The sequence below is a fragment of the Cyprinus carpio genome, unplaced genomic scaffold (assembly GCF_018340385.1).
Source record: "Cyprinus carpio isolate SPL01 unplaced genomic scaffold, ASM1834038v1 S000006757, whole genome shotgun sequence".
NCBI lineage: Eukaryota > Metazoa > Chordata > Actinopteri > Cypriniformes > Cyprinidae > Cyprinus > Cyprinus carpio.
In genome coordinates this window covers 266,948-287,820 of record NW_024879354.1, presented here as the reverse complement: position 1 = coordinate 287,820, position 20,873 = coordinate 266,948, and the positions used below count along the sequence as shown (strand labels likewise).

General features: G+C 40.7%; 1 pseudogene; it reads right to left on the bottom strand.

Annotated features, from left to right (window-relative positions):
• LOC122144762 overlaps positions 1–20,873 on the bottom strand; it is a 51,138-nt pseudogene that overhangs the window by 3,799 nt on the left and 26,466 nt on the right.

The following is a 20,873-nucleotide window of genomic DNA, read 5'->3' as shown; positions in this document are numbered from 1 at the left end:
TATTTTTAGAAAGATGAATGACAATACTATAACAAATGTGTTGTAGTTCATCAGTGGTGGCTGAATCTGAATATAAGCGTGTTTAAACCACTCATCCAATCACAGCTCTCACTCTCAGGCTATCAGTTTATATTCACAAGTCGTTGTCAGACTCCCAAGCACACACTGATCATCCTCAAACACCTCCAGATTCTGCATTAATACAAACCAGCTCTGTGTGCCGCTAATCTATCAGGAGCCTCATTACAATCTGCTGTTAATTGAAAACACGGCGCTCTTTGAACAGCCACAAGCAGGAACACACTCTGGCATGGATCAGCGTTAGCTCTGGCAGGAAGACAGCGACACCAACAAACAGACCACACCACAAGAGAAACAAACAACAGCACTGAAGAACACTGATGCTGTGCACTCAGACCATCTCCAACTGACTCCATCCAACTCTACCTGACTTCCATCTGACTCCATCTGACTCTACCTGACTCCATCCGACTCTACCTGACTCCATCTGACTCTACCTGACTCCATCCGACTCCATCTGACTCTACCTGAATCCATCTGACCATCTAACTGAATCCATCTGACTCTACCTGACTCCATCTGACTCCATCTGACTCTACCTGAATCCATCTGACTCTAACTGAATCCATCTGACTCTACCTGACTCCATCGACTCTACCTGAACTCCATCTGACTCCATCTGACTCTACCTGAATCCATCTGACTCTAACTGAATCCATCTGACTCTACCTGACTCCATCTGACTCTACCTGACTCCAAATGACTCCAACTGACTCCACCCGACTCCCACCAACTCCACCTGACTCCAACCGACTTCACCTAACTCCATCTGACTCTACCCGACTCCAACCGACTCCACCTGACTACATCTGACTCCATCAGACTCCAATCGACTCCATCTGACTCCACCCGACTCCAACTGACTCCCACCGACTCCACCTGACTCCAATCGACTTCACCTAACTCCATCTGACCCACCCGACTCCAATCGACTCCATCTGACTCCACCCGACTCCAACTGACTCCCACCGACTCCACCTGACTCCAACCGAATTCACCGAACTCCATCTGACTCCACCTGACTACATCTGACTCCAGTCGATTCCATCTGACTCCACCCAACTCCAACTGAATCCATCTGGCTCAAACCAACTCCATCTGACTCTACCCGACTCCATCTGACTCTACCCGACTCCATCTGACTTCACCCGACTCCATCTGACTCCAACTGATTCCCACCGACTCCAGCTGACTTCACCTAACTCCACCTGACTCCAATCGACTTCACCTAACTCCATCTGACTCTACCCGACTCCAACTGACTCCAACTGACTACATCTGACTCCACCCACCCGACTCCAATCGACTCCATCTGACTCCACCCGACTCCAACTGACTCCGACCGACTCCCACCTGACTCCACCTGACTTCACCTAACTCCATCTGACTCCACCTGACACTACATCTGACTCCAGTCGATTCCATCTGACTCCACCCCGACTCCAACTGAATCCATCTGGCTCCAACCAACTCCATCTGACTCTACCCGAGTCCATCTGACTTCACACCCGACTCCATCTGACTCCACAACCGACTCCATCTGCTTCACCCGACTCCATCTGACTCCAACCGACTCCAACTGACTCCATCTGACTACATCTGACTCCAACCGACTCCAGCTGACTCCACCTAACCTCCATCTGACTTACCCGACCCGACTCCATCTGACTCCCACCGACTCCACCTGACTCCAACCGACTTCACCTAACTCCCTCTGACTCTACCCGACTCCAACTGACTCCCACCTGACTACATCTGACTCCACCCGACTCCAATCGACTCCATCTGACTCCACCCGACTCCAACTGACTCCCACACCGACTCCACCTGACTCCACGGGGCAGGGGCCGACTCCACCTAACTCCATCTGACTCTAAACCGACTCCATCTGACTCCACCTGACTACATCTGACTCCACCTGACTACATCTGACTTCATCCGACACTCCATCTGACTCCAACCGACCTCCATACTGACTCTACCCACTCCATCTGACTTCACCCGACTCCATCTGACTCCAACCGACTCCATCTGAACTTCACGTGTCCCGACTCCATCTGACTCCAACCGACTCCAACTGACTCCATCTGACTACATCTGACTCCAACCGACTCCAACTGACTCCACCTAACTCCATCTGACTCTACCCGACTCCATCTGACTCCCACCGACTCAACCACCTGACTCCAACCGACTTCACCTAACTCCCTCTGACTCTACCCGACTCCAACTGACTCCACCTGACTCCATCTGACTCCAACCGACTCCAACTGACTCCATCTGACTACATCTGACTCCAACCGACTCCAACTGACTCCACCTAACTCCATCTGACTCTATACCCGACTCCATCTGACTCCCACCGACTCAACCTGACTCCAACCGACTTCACCTAACTCCCTCTGGACTTTTTTTTTCTAGGGGCGGGACCTAACCCCCGACTCCCAACTGACTCCACCTGACTACATCTGGACTCCACCCCCCTACTCCAAATCGACTCCATCTGACTCCACCCTGACTCCAACTGGGACTTCCACTGACTCCACCTGACTCCAACCGACTCCACCTAACTCCATCTGACTCTAAACACTCCACTACATCTGACTCCAACACGCCGACTTCCATCCTGACTTCATCCGACTCCATCTGACTCCAACCACTACCGACTCCCCCATCTGACGTCACCCGACTCCATCTGACTCCAACCGACTCCATCTGACTCCAACCGAACTTCACCTAACTCCATCTGACTCCACCACGACTACATCTGACTCCAGTCCGACTTCAACCCAACTCTAACAAGATTCATTTTCAGACTGAAGCAGACTTACCCTTAAAATTTGCTTCAGTTACTTTGCCTTGCCAAGGCAACATTTCAAATTTTTGTTTAAATTAAGTTGAAGTACTAAAATTACTAACTAGAAATAAATTAAAAATAAAATTGAAAGTATAAAGACTGAAAATATAAAAATAAAAGATACTTCAAAGTATGAATAAAAACCACAGCAGTATATAAACAATAGTAAAATAACACTGGTTCAGATGTTAAGTCACAATCTGTAAATCTCATTTAATGTTCTGAGTTTGTGTTTAGTTTTCACAATCTCATTTTTTAAAAGGAATGTGGTCAAAACATCTAGAATGTGAACCCTGTTTGACCTCCTCGCTGTCTTTCCTTTGTTTTCTTCTATTAATGTCTGTATTTATTGTTTACTCTTACATCTCGTTTCTCCTATTAATTCTGTATTGTAATAGCTTCTGACTATACTCTGGATAAGCATTTGAATGTATTTCTGTGTGTCAAACCTGACACACTGTGATGAGTGAGGATTCAAACCATTACAGATGAAATTAAAACAAGAAACATAAATGGAATTAGTCAAACTAATTCTAGTTTAAAACTTAGATGGAATTGGCTGTGAGAATCACATGACCATCTGCTGATCTGAGCCTTGTCCTCTACTGGCTCAGACCATGTGTCACTCAGGATGCTGCCTAAGAAGGGATCTGTCTGTGTAGACATGGGCTTCTCTGTTTTAGCATCTCAAACAGGTACAGAAATAAAGTGCATCAAAACAGAATCTTTCATGCCAACGGGTCCACGCGTGTCTCTGAAAGTGTGCAATTACAGTCTAACACCCGCGCCACAACAACACCTGAACTGACGAACAAACGCCAATTACTGTAATTAATGCAGACGCTTCGAGAGCAGAGGAAGCGTTTAAAACAAACTCCACCACAAACTTTCACAATAATAATTCATCACAGGACTATAGTCTCCAGCAGATAACGCTGCACTCAATCCGCTGCAGAAGTGTAATATTACTATCAGTTTCATATTAGATCAAAGCTGATTTTAAAACTTGTTAAACAATATTCACTATTATTGAGACTAAAACATCTCGTCAAGTTAAATCACCTTTATTTATCTAGCGCTTTTAACAATACAGATTGTGTCAAAGCAAAGGCTGATCATCTTTGAATTCAGTGTTATCATCCAGCTCAGTTTAAATCTATAATCTCTAATCTATAATCTCATTTAATAATTTTCTCATTTACTTGGATCTTGGTGTACTTTGAATCAAAAGATCAGATGAATGCATGAATGAAGCAGTGTGAAACCAGCTAGTTCAGACTCTGATTCTGATTGGACGATCGGCTCTTACCTGGTGTGAGTGACGATGTCAGTCAGGGCTCCGCCCTCGAGGAACTCCATCACTACCCAGAGTTCATCACTGACCAGATAACTGTTGTACATGTCGACCACGTTCTCGTGATGGTAGTCTCTCATGATGACCACCTGCAGGCAGATGAACAGGAAATCATCTAGACGCTCTCAAAGACCTGTCTTTATCACGAATGAGGGCCGAAAATCAATTGAAATAAAACAGCAGTTATTAACATGCAAGTCTGTGAATGGAGTATATGTACGGTGTGTTTCAGAGTAAAGCGGCTAGAATACTTACAAATTGTAGTCCATTACTGATTACAGATTACATGATGAAAACTGTATTTGGATTACTTTTTAGATTACTTTTCATCTAACTTGTTTTAAACTTACCATTAAACGTATCATATTGACATTAAAAACCAAAAAGATAAAGAAAATGTATTACATTTTTTGATATCAACATCTTTGATAAAACCAGAGAAAAAGGAGAATTAGGGAGAATCAATAAATTATGAATAATTTACTGTCATTGTGTGAATAATATGTTGCTATGTTATCCACAAAAAGTAACTGTTATCTGATTATGAGCATTATAAAATGTAATGTACTCTAATTATGAGTATATGATTTTTGGAATCTGATTTCGTAATCCAGATTATATGTGATCAGCTACAGCACTGTGTCCATTTACACACGAGCAGCTCATGATGCAGCGTTTTCAGTGTCTCGGAGCGACTCGACTCGGTCTCTGAGTCCGATATAATAAGCATTATACATTATATAACAAACCATCTTCCCAAATTTGTAAAGAGATTCACATATTAACAAAAGGGAAACTTTCCATGGTTTTCTGACAAAATAAAAGCCAAGAAATTTAGACAACTATAAATATGAATATTGTATTTTTAAAGTGGGCCTGTAAAAATAAAATAATCATGATATTATTCATCTTAAAACCTTTTTTATTTTACACTACTAATACTTCATATTTTGTTTAATATTTTCATAATAAAAAGAATCGTGATAGAATTACTTAAAAAAATTATAATTATTAAAAATTATTATTATTTTATAGACATGTTGATATACAGTTATTCAGACACCTTCAACATTTCTCACATGATCACAGTTTATTCACTATAGTTTAGAAAATGTTAATAAAATATGAAAAGAACACAAGAGTTTAACTGTGTCAGAACTAATTCATCTTGATAAATGTCAGATAACTTTGATAGAAAGGTATGTAATGAATTCGGCTGAATAGCTGCCAGCCGTTAAATTTCAGAACACAATTAGATAAAACCACTTAAAAAAAAAAAAGTGACGTGACATACAGCCAAGTATGGTGACCCATACTCAGAATTCGTGCTCTGCATTTTAAACCCTCCAAAGTGCACACACACACACCACCGTGAACACACACACACACACAGCAGTGAACACACCACCTGGAGCCGCCCTTGGGTATCATTTACTCACAAAAACACCAAAAAAAAAATCAAATAAAAAAAAAAAAAAAAAAAAAAAAAAACTTCAGCAAAAACATGCTCAGGTCAAAGTCTCTGAATCATTTAAGCTCACAAATGTTTACTGGTAGTCCACTGTATGAAGAATTATTGAGTATAATATGTCACACTTTACTTTATTTTGCTATCCTCACTTACATAAATGAACTGCACCCGCTAGTTAAAAAAGATCAAAAATTATATCTGCTGTCTTATATATTTTTGGTTTGACTGTTTAATCACAAAGGTTTTGGCCTACACCGCACAGCTCTACAAACCTGGAGCTTTTTTCACCATTTTGTTCACCAGGATATTGGCGCGCTCACCCGTTGAACAGAAGTTCCCGGCCGCTGCTGCTTCCCTCAGGTCCATCTTCTTCACGGCACACCTGTTTGCCGCTGTGCTTTCTCGGTGGCGATGCACACGATGCCCGTGGTGGATCCCTCTCCGATCTTTCAGGAAGTTGTCCAGATACTCGCGCCAACGCGGGTCGCCGGGGTTCACCACCAGCTGCAGCGCCGCGCGGAACTGTTCGTGGGACACCCTGCAGGCGGCTGCTCGGAGGCCGAGCCCCAGCTGGGCGGCGGCGGATAGGCCCCGGGCCCCGGGATGAAGGGCGAGGAGGGCTGTGAGTGTGCTCCCTGTGGGGTGTAGGGGGGGCTGGGCTGCGGCGGACGGTAGTGGTACTGGAGACCGGCCGGGTAACCGGGTTTACCGTGGCTCTGAGGTAGTTTGAAGGGAACTCGTGGATACGTCTCGGGCCCTGGCCGATGCGGACTCCCATCTCGGGCCCCGCGCTCGTACTGTACTCACCCTGTTTCATCAAAACATCTTGGGCCTCATTAGGGTTGGGTATCGTTTAAATTTTAAAAATTACCAATCCCTATTCCAATTTTCAATTCTATAAAGTCAAAAATTTAGATACAAACATTTAGATATCAAACATATTTATTCTGTCTCTTTTTTCAAAACATTTAGTTGAAGCTGAATACCATGAACAAAAATCAGCCGGCTGCATAAAAACTGGAGTCGATTAAGAGCTGTTTGTGTGCAAAATAGAGCCGCATGATTCTGGATAAATTAAGACTTTAGGTTGTAGTTCTCTCACAATTCTGAAAAAGAAATATTATACAACTAAACAAAATCTCATGGAATATATGAATAGAATGATTCAATGACTCACTCAAGATTTACTTGTTTCATTACTGGATGAATCAGTGTTTTTGAATAATTCTCTTGAATGAATGATTCAAAGACAAATGCATTTTTAACAGCCCCCATTTGCCGGCTAAAAAAAAAAGAAAAAAGATAGACACATGAATTGAAAGGTGGAACTGAAATTAAAATTTTACAGCAAATATCCGATTCCTGACCTTAAGTATACGATTCTGGAATTGGAACTGATTTTCGATTCCCAACCTCATTTATAAAATGTTATGCAGAAACCATCCTAAATTTGGTTTTACCATCATTTCTCAAATATGCGTACATGTGATTCATAAAATCAACGTACACACAGAAAACAAAACGCACAAACTGTATGGCTCTCTTTCAGATGTGAAATCTATGAATCGCAAATAATCGTGTTAATAGTTTCAGCTCTCTGCTTGTAAAAGACTCCTAATTTATGTCATTAACAAGTAAAAGATCACCAGTCATCATCCAAATTATTTAATTAAGAACAGCTTACATTTCCAAAAACCTGCAGTACTCCGACAAGAGACGGTGCACGTCAGCTCAGACCCTGACGTGACGCATAGCACTGTTCCACGTCAAAGACAGTGTTTACAAATATGAGCACTGATGTGGATTCAAGCACACACACTCTAAGATTAAATCTGAGCGTACACATGCTTTATAAATGAGGCCCCATGAGTGAATAATGCAGACAGGAGCAGCAGCAGAAGACGCTCATGATTCCTCATTACAGGCCTGCGATGATCCTCAAACGCTCGTTTATCACCGAGCTGCTGTCTCCTGAGGAAACGGCCCTCGAACTGAGGCTCAATGTCACACATTACAGCAGGACTACAAACCATCACACTGACACTGGAATCATATGATCATTCTGTCATCATGTACAAAACAAGAGGGTGAACATTCAGATAAAGATCCGTGTTGTTTTTTACCAAACAGAAATAACAGTTTAAAACAGCTGTTTTCTGTGTGAATCTCTGTTAAACTGTAATTTATTTCTGTGATGCACAGCTGTATTTTCAGCATCATTACTCCAGTCTTCAGTGTCACATGATCTTCAGAAATCATTCTAATATGATGATTTGCTGCTCAAGAAACATTTCTGAAAACATTTTTATTAATCAAGGATTCATTAATTTGACCAAAAGTGACAGTAAAGACATTTATGTTACAAAAGATTTCTATTTCAAATAAACTGTTCTTTTGAACTTTCTATTCATCTGTGAATTCTAAAAAATAAAATGTATCACAGTTTCCACAAAAATATTGTGCAGCACAACTGTTTTTAACATTGATAATAATCAGAAATGTTTCTTGAGCAACAAATCATCATATTAGAATTATTTCTGAAGATCATGTGACACTGAAGACTGGAGTAATGATGCTGAAAATACAGCTGTTTTAATGTTTTAATATGAATAATACAATCAAATATTAATAATATTTCAAAAGTTCCTTAAAAAATATTGAAAAATGTAATTATTACTTTTTATTATAATAATTACTACTTAATTATTCAAACTTGTACAGTCAGTGTATGTGATACACACATACAGAAGCGAGTGAAAGCAGCGCTGAGAGGTTTCCAGCATGCGTACAGTGAGAGGCAGGAATAAAGCATTAGGAAGACCGCAGTCACGACGGATCTGACTCTCACACAGTTAGTGTGCAGGGTCACGGTGGGCGGCAGATTGAATTATTCCCACCACGCCCCGAACACAAAAAGATGACACGACACGGATCGTCATCTAAGCGCCTGATGATGAGAGCGCTGGCTGTAATTACGCCGGTGGACTCGTTTAATCAATCATCCCCCGGCGAGGCTGTTTATGGGCCGGAGAACTCCTTTCCCAACCGGCACCGCTGGCTGATCCATGTTCGTTAAATGCACATTAATCTGAATTTGGCAGCGTAATCAACAACCCAACTGGAGTGTGAAATTGAATTCTGTGGTGGAACACAGCCGCCGCGGCTTTTATGCAAGGGCTGCAGAAAAGGAAGGTGCCACAACATCAGTTCATCACAACGAGCGGAGCGTGCCCGAGTTCCCAAGTCCCCGAGCTGTCGGCCTTCAACGGCCCGCGATTCCCAGCAGCGCCCACAAAACGCTGGGCTCGCTGAAAGTGACCGAGTCGAGGTGAATGAGAAAGAAAGAGGTTCATTATGACACCGCTGAGACGAGACTGATGGGAGTTCAGCCTGAATCACAGCCAACTCTCTCTCTCACACACACACACACACACACACACGACTGTACTGCTCAATACAGTCGACATACAGTACAACACCGCTGTGTACATCACCCGAACGCACCAGAAACACGCTCATACTTCACCCCAAACATCAGCAGAAAGACACATGAAAGCACATGTAGTGGAATGCAAATCAAGAGTTTGTGCATCGTGGCATTATTTTCATGACACTTTTAAACGCAAATTTCTCATTAATCATCAACACTGTGAATTTAGATCTTTAAAAACACACTGGCTGAGCTGAATTTGGTTACACTTCATTTTGATCGTCCACTTTAGACATTCTGTTAACTATAAGTATCTTTGCAACTAAATGTCAACTAACTCTCAGAGGAGACTGTTAGGTGAGGTTTAGGGTTAGTAGAACACATTGGCATATACTTTTTACAAAGTTTCTCGTAGTCAGTATGTTGTGAACCCCATCAAAATAAAGTCTTAGCAGATATTAAAAAAACACTCAACAAATACAAAAAAACCTGCTAGTTGACATGTAGTTACAAAGTTACTTACTGTTAGTAGAATGTCTAAAGTGGACCATCAAAATAAAGTGTTACCCTGGCCTGAATTTAAGAGACCAGACAAAGGTTTGGGGGATGAAAATATTAACAATATTCAGTTATTTTAATGAAAATTGCCGATTCTGAGGGGATATAAATGTATGTTGCTATATATCAAGGAGTTATTCAGCGGCCAAATGCACTTATAATGCATAAAGTGTAAAAGCATCTGCCTGCCATGCAAATCCACTCCTTGATTTTCAATATTTATTTTGTAATATTGAATACTGAATATTTATTATGCACTTTTGATGCCACAATATATTTTAAATAAAACCATGGATCTGTTTTAGAATAAAAATTTATTAAGTAAAAAAAAACCATAAAAAAAAAAAAAAAAAAAAAATTATTCATCGTTTCTTCTGATTCTTGATGAGATTCACCTGATGATGGTAATGGTTAGACTAAATACAAATATATAAGTTTTTTTTTTTAAAATAAAATGAATGTTGTTGATTCTATGGGAGTGTGAGTTATTTTACTATCATTAGGATATTATTATAGTTTTTATTAACCAGTGTTTGTATTATTAACTATGTATTATCTAATTTTTTTTATTTTCTGTATTCATGTTAATTTTTGCTAAAGTTTTAGTAATTTTGTTGTGCATGTTTGTGAATTTTTGAGAAATGTTGCCAGGCAACTAGCTGACATAAATAGAGGTTTTTTTTTTTTTTTTTTTTTTTCAGATGATGGTTATTTTCGATAATGTTTACTTATGTTTGTTTCAAATAAAATTTTTATTTTATTTCAGATAATGTTTATTTTTAATAATGTTTACTTATGTTTGTTTCAAATAACAAAATGTAAATTTTTTATTTTAGTTTTAATTTTAGTTTTAGTAAAGTATATTAACCCTGATGTAAATCTATGTTGTAATATATTGAGGAGTTATCAAGGAAGTGGCCTTATACACTTCTGATGTGCACGGATTACAGTAGTCCTGGAGTATCTGTGAATTGAAATGACAAGAGCTCAAGCGTGTGTAAATGAAGGTCTGCGATGAGCCGCTGTTATCGAGGAGATGCTACGCTTCTGTTAATTGATTCCTGCGCCGCTCTCATGAGTAATTCTGTGTCTCCGGCCGCCGCGCTCTTTTCACGGGTGAGTAGATTAAGAACTGACACCAGATCCATCACGGAGCCGGTGCTGCGAGATAATACGCCCTACACGGCCTGCGGGTGAGGAGCGGACAGTGTATCTGCAGCCTTTAACTCAACACAGCTGGATGCTTCCATTGGGAACAATGCGGCATTTGTACAGGAACGGGAGGCGTATGAACTGAGCTTTAATGCAATGTAAAACACCTGTCAAATGCATCAGATTAGATCTTTAAAAATGCACTGGATGAACCGAATTCATACTGTTTTAAAATAAATGTTATTCAGAGAGGACGAAGGTTTTTTGAGGGTAAAATTATGCTTTAAAAAAATTCTTCATGATGACGGTGATACTGGGAATAAATACAAAACAACATGCCTTCTTTTAATGCAACTTTCAGATTCAGGAGGTGTAAATTTATGCCGTAATATACTGAGTTATTCAGTGGCCTAATACACAAGCAGATGAAATAAAAGGTAAAAGGATTTTGCCAAATGCATGAAATCAGATCTTAAAAAACATACTGACCTGAGATTACTGCACTGAGTTTTTACTGATGTGGAGATTCTGCAGATGTAAATTTATATTGCAATATATTGAGGAGTTATTGAGGAAGTGGCCTAATACTCTTCTAATGCAGAAAGTGCATGAAATGCAATGTAAAATCATCTGCCAAATGCATGCATGCAAATTCAGCACTCTTTAATGATGTTAAAGTAAAATTCTGTCATTAATTACTCACCCTCATATCTTTCCAAAACTGGTAAGACCTTTCGTTTATCTTCGGGGACACACAAATTAAGATATTTTTGATGAAATCCGAGAGCTTTTCTGACCCTGCAACCCTAACCCTTACAAATGCAACTGAAATGTTCACAGGCCCAGAAAACGTAGTAAGGACATTGGTAAAACTGTCCATGTGACATCAGTGGTTCGACCCTAAATTTTACCAAGCTACGAGAATACTTTATTATAATGACTTTATTCCAACAGCCCTTCTCCCACCAAATCAGGTCTTCTGCCATTATACCTCTGCACGTAAAACAATGCATGCATCGTGGTACTCTACATAATTGAGAGGAATACATGATTTTATACATGAATAAAATGATTATTTTTGTTTTCTTTGTGCACAAAAAGTATTCTTGTAGCTTCATAAAATTAGGGTTGAACCATTGATGTCACATGGACTGTTTTACTGATGTCCCTGATACGTTTCTATGTCTGGGAACATTTCAGTTGCATTGCTGTCTATGGAGGGACAGAAAGCTCTCAGATTTAATCTAAAAATGTTCTGAAGATGAACAAATGTCTTACGGGTTTGGAACGACATGAGGGTGAGTAATTAATGACAGAGTTTTCATTTTTGGGTGAACTATCACTTAATCTATCACTTACTTTTTTATTGTACATTTTTACTGCCACAAGATGTTTGAGCAACACCAAGGATCTCCATGGAGCCTTTTAATCCAAAATCTGCCATGCAATGATCTCTGAGCAGGCAAACTGTATTTGACCATCACATGCAAATGTTGCATCATCAGTAGCGGTTCACTTTGTCAAGTCTGGATTTATCTTGCATTGACTGTGCCAGAGAATCACACAAACTTATAGTGTGACATGCAATCCCTAATGCACTGGCGCATTTTGACATGATGCCCCTACAGGGAAATATAAAATCATAATTAGGAGGCTGATTAGATCTTTACCTTGCCCATGACGAGTGAAACAAGTGAACACGTACAATCTGACAAACTTGTATAAGCTTAACGACCCCTACCGCCCCTGCGGCGCAGCTTTAAATGCGCTGATGCCGTACGGTAGGCTGGGCTCCTGCAGGCCTGACCCCGAGCGCGAGCGCTGGCGGATAGTCGGCTGGGGGCTCGTCTGACTGATGTACGAGGACTTGGGCCTCTTGTCGTAGTCCTCTCTCAGTCCCGCTCCGTATCCCCAGTCTCCGTCGGGATAGTTCAATCTGCCCGCTGTGGATGGAGCCGCGTGACGGCGTTCCCAGCGGATGCTCCCGATAGTCCTGACTGGATCCGCCCAGAGAGGCACGGTAATAGTCCCTGCGGCCGCCCATGGCCATCTCGGCAGTGGACAGCCGCATCTTGCTCTCCAGGTAGGCATGGTAGTCGGGTGGCATCTTGGCGTAGTCCGAGGACTTCTGCGGCATGGGCGTCAGGATAGAAGGGGCTGCGGATGGGATGGCCGTTCTGTCTGAGAGAGAAGCGGTAGTGCCGTCCGACCGCCCACTCGCCATCGTGGACGCCTCGGTCGCGGTACGCCTCTAGCGAGAAGTCTTTACTGCTGTCCAGGTCGCACGAGAAGCGGCCGTAATAGTGTCCGAAGCCGTTCTCCTCCGGTCCGCTGGCGTTGGACGTGGACCCAGACGCTGGTTTGCTCCCGCCGGGCTGATGGGCTCCTGGCGGACTCTCTTTCCTTAGAGAGTTGGAGCGGGTGACAGAGATGCTGTCAAACTCCTCCAGCAGGCCGTTGATGGAGGCGTCCTTGGGTGGCCGGCTCCCGCGGACGATGGTCTGCAAAGAGAAGGCAAGAGAGTCAGTGAGAGGCACAAAGACGTACAAGAAGGTCCAGGCCTACAGTGGTGGCCAAAATGATTAGAACACTAATATTTCCAGCAGCTAAAAAATGGTTTTAAGCCAGTTATTTCTATCTTTTGCTGTAGTGTGTCAGTAGGAAGAAGTATCAGTTTACATTTCCAAACATTAATTTAGCTATTAATTGTAATAATGCAGTGAGATTTTTGTGCATCATCACTGGATTATCACAATTAATGGCTAAATGAATGTTTGGAAATGTAAACTGATATTTCCTACTGACACACTACAGCAAAAGATAGAAATAACTGATTTAACCATTTTTTAGCTGGTGAAAGTACTAATGTTCTAATCATTTTGGCCACCAAAGAGTCAAACAGCAGTGGGAGTGGGATCAGAAAACGTTTGGCAGTAGTGCAATCACGAGCCGAGCCTGAATAAAATCACAGCGTTGCTCATCTCATCCCACTGCTGCTTAAGCACTTTACACAGCTGTGTCGTGACTCACCGCAGAATAAAACACTGAAACAGACCCAAAATATAAGAGTAGCACGAGCTGAAAGGCCCGATGGAAGGTTTTTCCCAAACTAGTCTTCCAAAACTACACTACAATTACACGTGCAGATTTAGAAAATGAGTCTTTTCATATTTTCCATACAGATTGGCCTAAACCAGGTAAAAGCCAATCCCACACACAGTTCTTTTAAGAACTGATCACTGAAAGGTTCTTTGGGGGAACCAAAAATGGTTCTGTGGTTTTGATGGCATTGCTGTAAAAAATATATTTTAAAACCTTTACCTTTATACAGTATCTATTTGCATTATTTTAGAGTAACTGCTACTGTATGCACAAGGACAAATTGTGATTATTTACTATATAAATGATCAAATCTTAAAAGAAGAGACTGTATTTCTAGACATTACTGTACAGTATGTGACGTATGCAGCTCCAGTTAAAGAGAGGCCGCTGTGATCTTGACCTGCATCTGCAGTATAAAAACTCTCTGACCTCATTTAGTTGCTGCTGCGGCTCTTTAAGTAACATCAGATGACCTGATGGAAAACTAGTACAAAAGCTGGAGGGTTCTAGATCACAGATGATCTAGAACACAGTGCTTTAAGCATGCAGTAGACTTTAGTTCCAGATGCACTTGCCTGTCATCAATCAAAACACCTTGATGAGATCATTCAAATGGATTTAAACTCTGGTCACATTCAGCTGTGAAACTCCAGCCAAAGCTACATGAATCTTTAAAAAAGTTTTCAATTTTCTCATCGTAGATTCTTCAGATAAATTTTTGGTTTTATGGTTCTTTGAAGCATCAAAACATATTGTAGATGCTTTTCTAAACAACCAGAAAACAACTCTGTGGATATTAAGAACCTTTTTCTATGGCTTCATGCTGAAAAATGCCTTTTTGGATCTGATTGATCTTCTGGTTGATTTCTTTAATATGAGGATAAAACTCATGAACAGCTGAGACACAGTTGGGGCCAGAATGAGATCTAAGCAATTGGATCACACTTCACATGCACATCATTTTCAGATGAAGGTCCATGTTAAACCTTTACTCTGAAGCTCGACAGATGAATGTCATTAAAACACAACCAGATTCTCAATGTTTTTATAGGAAAGCTCAAGAATCCACAGATCAGAAGAGCTGGAACGTGTCATTAGGTTAAGAGAAAGAGAGGAGCTAATAAACGTCACAGTCTGAGTTTCAGCACGGGAGAGAAAAATACATCTCCTGGATGGGCCAGTGTCCTCCTCACAGCAGCACTACACGGAGTGTCATCCATCTCTTTAATGCGCGTGTCACCACTGCGCTCTGAGCTCAGTCCATCTGAGGAGAGTAGGATCACAGGCCTTTACACCTCTGATCCACTATAGAGCCGCTAACACTCACTCACACGCTGGCCCCTAACACTCACATTCACTCATGCTAACACACTCACTCACATTTACACTCGCTCACCCTAACACTCCTCACATTCACGCTCATGCTAACATTCACTCACACTAGTTCATGCTCACACTCACAGTCACTCACACTCATGCTAGCTCACGGTAATACTAACCCTGACTCACACTAACACTTACTTACGCTAACACTCACTCGCTCACCCTAACACTCACATTCAGTTATGCTACACACTCACTGACATTTACACTCGCTCACACTAACACTCACATTCACTCATGCTACACACTCATTCATATTTACACACACTCACACTTACACTCACTCACTCACTCGCTCACCCTAACACTCACATTCACTCATGCTAACATTCACTCACACTCATTCATGCTCACTCTCACAGTCACTCACACTCACGCTCGCTCACGGTAATACTAACCCTCACTCATGCTAACATTCACTCACACTCATTCATGCTCACACTCACAGTCACTCACACTCTCGCTCACTTCACGGTACTAATACTAATCCTCACTCACACTAACACTTACTCACGCTAACACTCACTCGCTCACTCACCCTAACACTCACCATTCACTCATGCTACACACTCACTCACATTTACACACATTCACACTTACACCTCACTCACTCACTCCCTCACCCTGACAATCACATTCACTCATGCTAACACTCACTCACCCTCATTCATGCTCACACTCACAGTCGATCAAACTCACGCTTGCTCACACTCACTCACACTAACACACACTAACACTAACACTCGCTCACACTCACTCACACTAACACACACTAACGCTAACACTCGCTCACACTCACTCACACTAACACACACACTAACACTCGCTCACACTAACACTCAGCTCAAAGTCACACTCGCTCACACTCACTCACACTAACACACACTAACACTAACACTCGCTCACACTCACTCACACTAACACACCACGCTCACACGCTCACACTAACACTCACTAACACTCGCTCACACTAACACTCTGCTCAAACTCACACTCGCTCACACTAACGCACACTAACACTAACACTAACACTCGCTCACACTCACTCACACTAACACACACACTAACACTCGACGCGCTCACACTCGCTCACACTAACACACACACTACACTCGCTCACACTAACACTCTGCTCAAACTCACACTCTCGCTCACACTCACACAAACAAACACACACAAACACTAACACAAACACAAACACCACCTGTCTGGAGGAGATAAAGTAACACTCGCTCACACTAACACACCTAACACTCGCTCACACTAACACTCAGCTCAAACTCAAACTTGCTCACCACTCACTCACACTAACACACATTAACACTAACACTCGTTCACAAGGAAATACTCACAACCACTAACACTTGCTCACACTCACTCACACTAACACTCGCTCACACTCACTCATACTAACACTCACTCACACTCACACTAACACACACTAACACTCGCTCACACTCACTCACACTAACACTCGCTCACACTAACACTCAGCTCAAACTCACACTCGCTCCCACTCACTCACACTAACACACACTAACACTAACACTCGCTCACACTAACACTCAGCTCAAACTCATACTTGCTCACACTCACTCACACTAACACACACTAACACTAACACTCGCTCACACTCACTCACACTAACACACACTAACACTAACACTCGCTCACACTAACACTCAGCTCAAACTCACACTCGCTCACACTCACTCACACTAACACACATTAACACTAACACTCACTCACACTAACACTCGCTCACACTCACTCACACTAACACTCGCTCACACTAACACTCAGCTCAAACTCATACTCGCTCACACTCACTCACACTAACACACTACACTAACTAACACTAACGCTCACACTCACTCACACTAACACACACTAACACTCGCTCACTTGTTCACTTACACTCACTCACATTTCTCAATTATCTCTTGTGTTTAGCAGAAGATAGACATGAGGGTAAATAATGATCCGTTTTGGTGGACTACTGAAATTATTAAAAATGCTTTAAAGTATAAAACTCTCTCTGTTTTAATGCAAGGTGCTGCAGAGTCCAGCGTGATGTTTGTAATTGTGCTGCTGCTGAGACGGCTGGAGGTGACGGAGGTTAATTATGTGTCGAATCTCTGTCATCTGCCTCACTCCTGTGAATGAGCTGGCCATCTTTGGGCCATTTGGAGGTGTTAGCATTAGCTCTGTATGACAGCAGCCATATTTCAGCAGCCGCGTCTCCGGTGTGTCGTGTGGCGATAAGCGGTAATAGATCCGGTGGCAGCGCGGCATTGAGCATCTCGAGGAAAGCGCAGGACGGCCTCGTCCACAGATAAGCCAGTATTAACCTTGAGCGTAATGAAGTGTGCGGTGGTGTGACGTAATTAATGACTCTGCCCTCGGCTGCTGTGCTGCTGACTATACTGACTGTGTTTCCTGCGTACAGTACAGCTGGCCAATGACCACGCAGCATCCGCCGGCCTGATCCGCGCATACAAAAACTCCAACCACCAACCAGACACCTCTGACGCGTGTGCTATATCTGCATTGACGTCATGGAGATACTGTTCCAGTATTTCACAAGCAGACTGTAAATACACTATAGTAGCAACATGTTTACCTCAGCACGTATATTATGAAAAACTGTTATATTTAAGTCAGTTTTATTTTAGTATTAATTTTAGTTTCAGTTTTAGTTAACTATAACATCATTAGCTGAGATTCGATATTGTATATATTGCTTTATGTTAGTTTACTTTACGTACATTTACATTATATTTACATTTAGTCATTTAGCAGACACTTTTATCCAAAGTGACAATAGAACAATAGAAGTAATCAGAGCAACAAGAGATAACAGTATACAAGTGCTTCGACAAATCTCAGTTAGTCTACACAGTGCAAGGTTTTTAAAAAATAAAAAATAAATTAGACCAAAACGAGTAGAATAGAACAGAATAGAATAGAATAAGTAAATGCTATTATTATTTGGTGCTGGCAAAACACACACACACACACACACACACACACACAGCCATCATTATGAGCGCAGTTGTAATTTGCAGAGTGAAAGTTTGACCAAACAGAATCCACACACACGCTGCATGTGAAGGGTGTGTTTGACTGACTATGTAAGTATGTAGATAAAGTTGGACATACTTTCGAGCCAATAAGGTCTAATATGATTTAATAAGATAACAAATGTAATTTTACTGTATAATGGTGGCTTTATCATATGATTTACAATGCAAAGAAGATCTACATGTCATAAGTTTTACTGTAACTTACTGCCAGTCAAACTGACTTTTTTTTAGCTAAATTTAACAAGGTTTTCAAAGTCCATATAGAATTTTTCTGGTTTGATAGCAGCCATGAGAATGAGCACAAAAACATGATCAGATTTAGGAAACGTTTGCACAAATGAAGAATGAGATCAAAATCTCATGCAGTTCAGACTGATTCCTGCAGTGAGAAGATCAGAGCTCCTCTGCTGCCATCTGCTGCTCATCGTCACACACTGCACATGCACACGCACACTCTCTCTCTCTCTCTCTCTCTTCATCATCATCATCTTCATGTGAAAGTCCATGAGCAACTATCTATGAATGACAAGCATAATTTAACAATGATTAAAACTTAATTTCATATATATTTATACATTCCATTATATGCTGTACATAAATATATAAAATAAATATATGATGATATACACCACCAGCATTGAATTTATGTTTTTCTTTATCATAAAAGCTTTTGCTTAAATGACTGAGTATTAGTTTAAAATTAAGTTTACAGTTTTGAAATTAAATATATATAAATAAATATATAAGACATACACACACACACACACACATATATATATATATATATATATATATATATATATATATATTACATACATACATACATATACACAGTTGATTCACCTCATCACTGCAAACACATTCTGGAAATCAAGCTGCTGCTCTCACAATGTCCACAAGAGAAACGTCAGTCTGTGCACACATCAGTGCTCAACACACACACACACACACACACACACACACACACACACACACACAAATATAATCCAGAGAAACACATGCTATGATCTGACCCTGATCTCTATCTCCGACATGAACACAGCGAGCAAACCCACAACAATCATGTGTTCTTTAAAAGAATCAATTCCTCGTCTAAAACCATGGATGTTTCAGTAATACTTTACTTTAAGCCCTTATGTTTAATGCACTATGAAGATATCCATGATGCACTCTATAATGCATTATATCTTCAAATAAATCAATGTAACCAGAGTTAAAATGCATTATAATATTTACAGACTCTGTCTCATCTGAAATTGGTTGTTTGTCATTTGTTTTATTGTGTTTTACCTTCTAAAGAAATAACCATGAATCGATAAGCGCTTGTAATGCATTGTACTGATTATTCATAGGACAACAGAATTTATTATAAGGTGCATTACAAGGTTTAATTAATGCATTAAATACTTATAATGCATTACATAAAGGCTTTAAGATTCTTTTTTTCAATCTCTATCATTCATCCTTCCATACTGTTCACAAACATGAGAATTATCAATAACGCACATCTATCAGTCACTATAAGAGGACAGATTCATAAAACGTTTAAACGTCCAGATACTCTTATTGAACGTCAAATAACCTCAGAATCAACACTGAGTACAGAGACAATAACATTAATAATTAACGTTCTGTGTCTTTCATTCATCCGGTGTGATCAAATGACACAAATCCGTTTGATAATATCAACATTTCAAAACATGGTTAAAAATATCACAATGGCTTTCAAATGTTCATTTACTTTCCATTGTGTTAATACACTGCAAAAAAAAATAATATTCTCTTAGTATTGTCTTGTTTTCTAGTATAAGTATCTAAACATTCTTGAATCAAGATGCTTTTACTGTACAAGTAAAATGACAAGATATTGTCGGTTTTTTTTTTTTTTTAAAACAAGCAAAAATATCTGCAAATGGGGCAAGAAAAATAAACTTGTTTAGCCTTTGAATTAAGATTATGTTTCTTACCCCACAGGCAAATAATTTTGTTTGTTTTAAGCAAAAATGTTTGCAATTTTTTCAAACAAATTATTATTATTTTTTTAGAAAACAAGACTTCATATCTTAAGTCATTTTACTTGTAATGTAAATGCATCTTGATTCAAGTATGTTCATATTTGTATTAGAAAACAAGACAAAGATACTGAGTAAGAAACTTATTTTTTGCAGTGTGATATTCACTTTTACAATAAAAGCTCCTGGATGTACAACACAAGCACATGAATGATAAACAGGCTTGAGCAGGAGCGAGCCGCGTGAGGTTCTGAGTGAAGGACCTGATTGAAAGCAGTGATGGATGAGTGTTTACGGCTGGGAAAACGAAGCTTTGCTCCACTGACCGACAGTTATTTTCACACAGTTTGTATTAAGTAGTAATATAGTAAAACGCAGATATTAAAA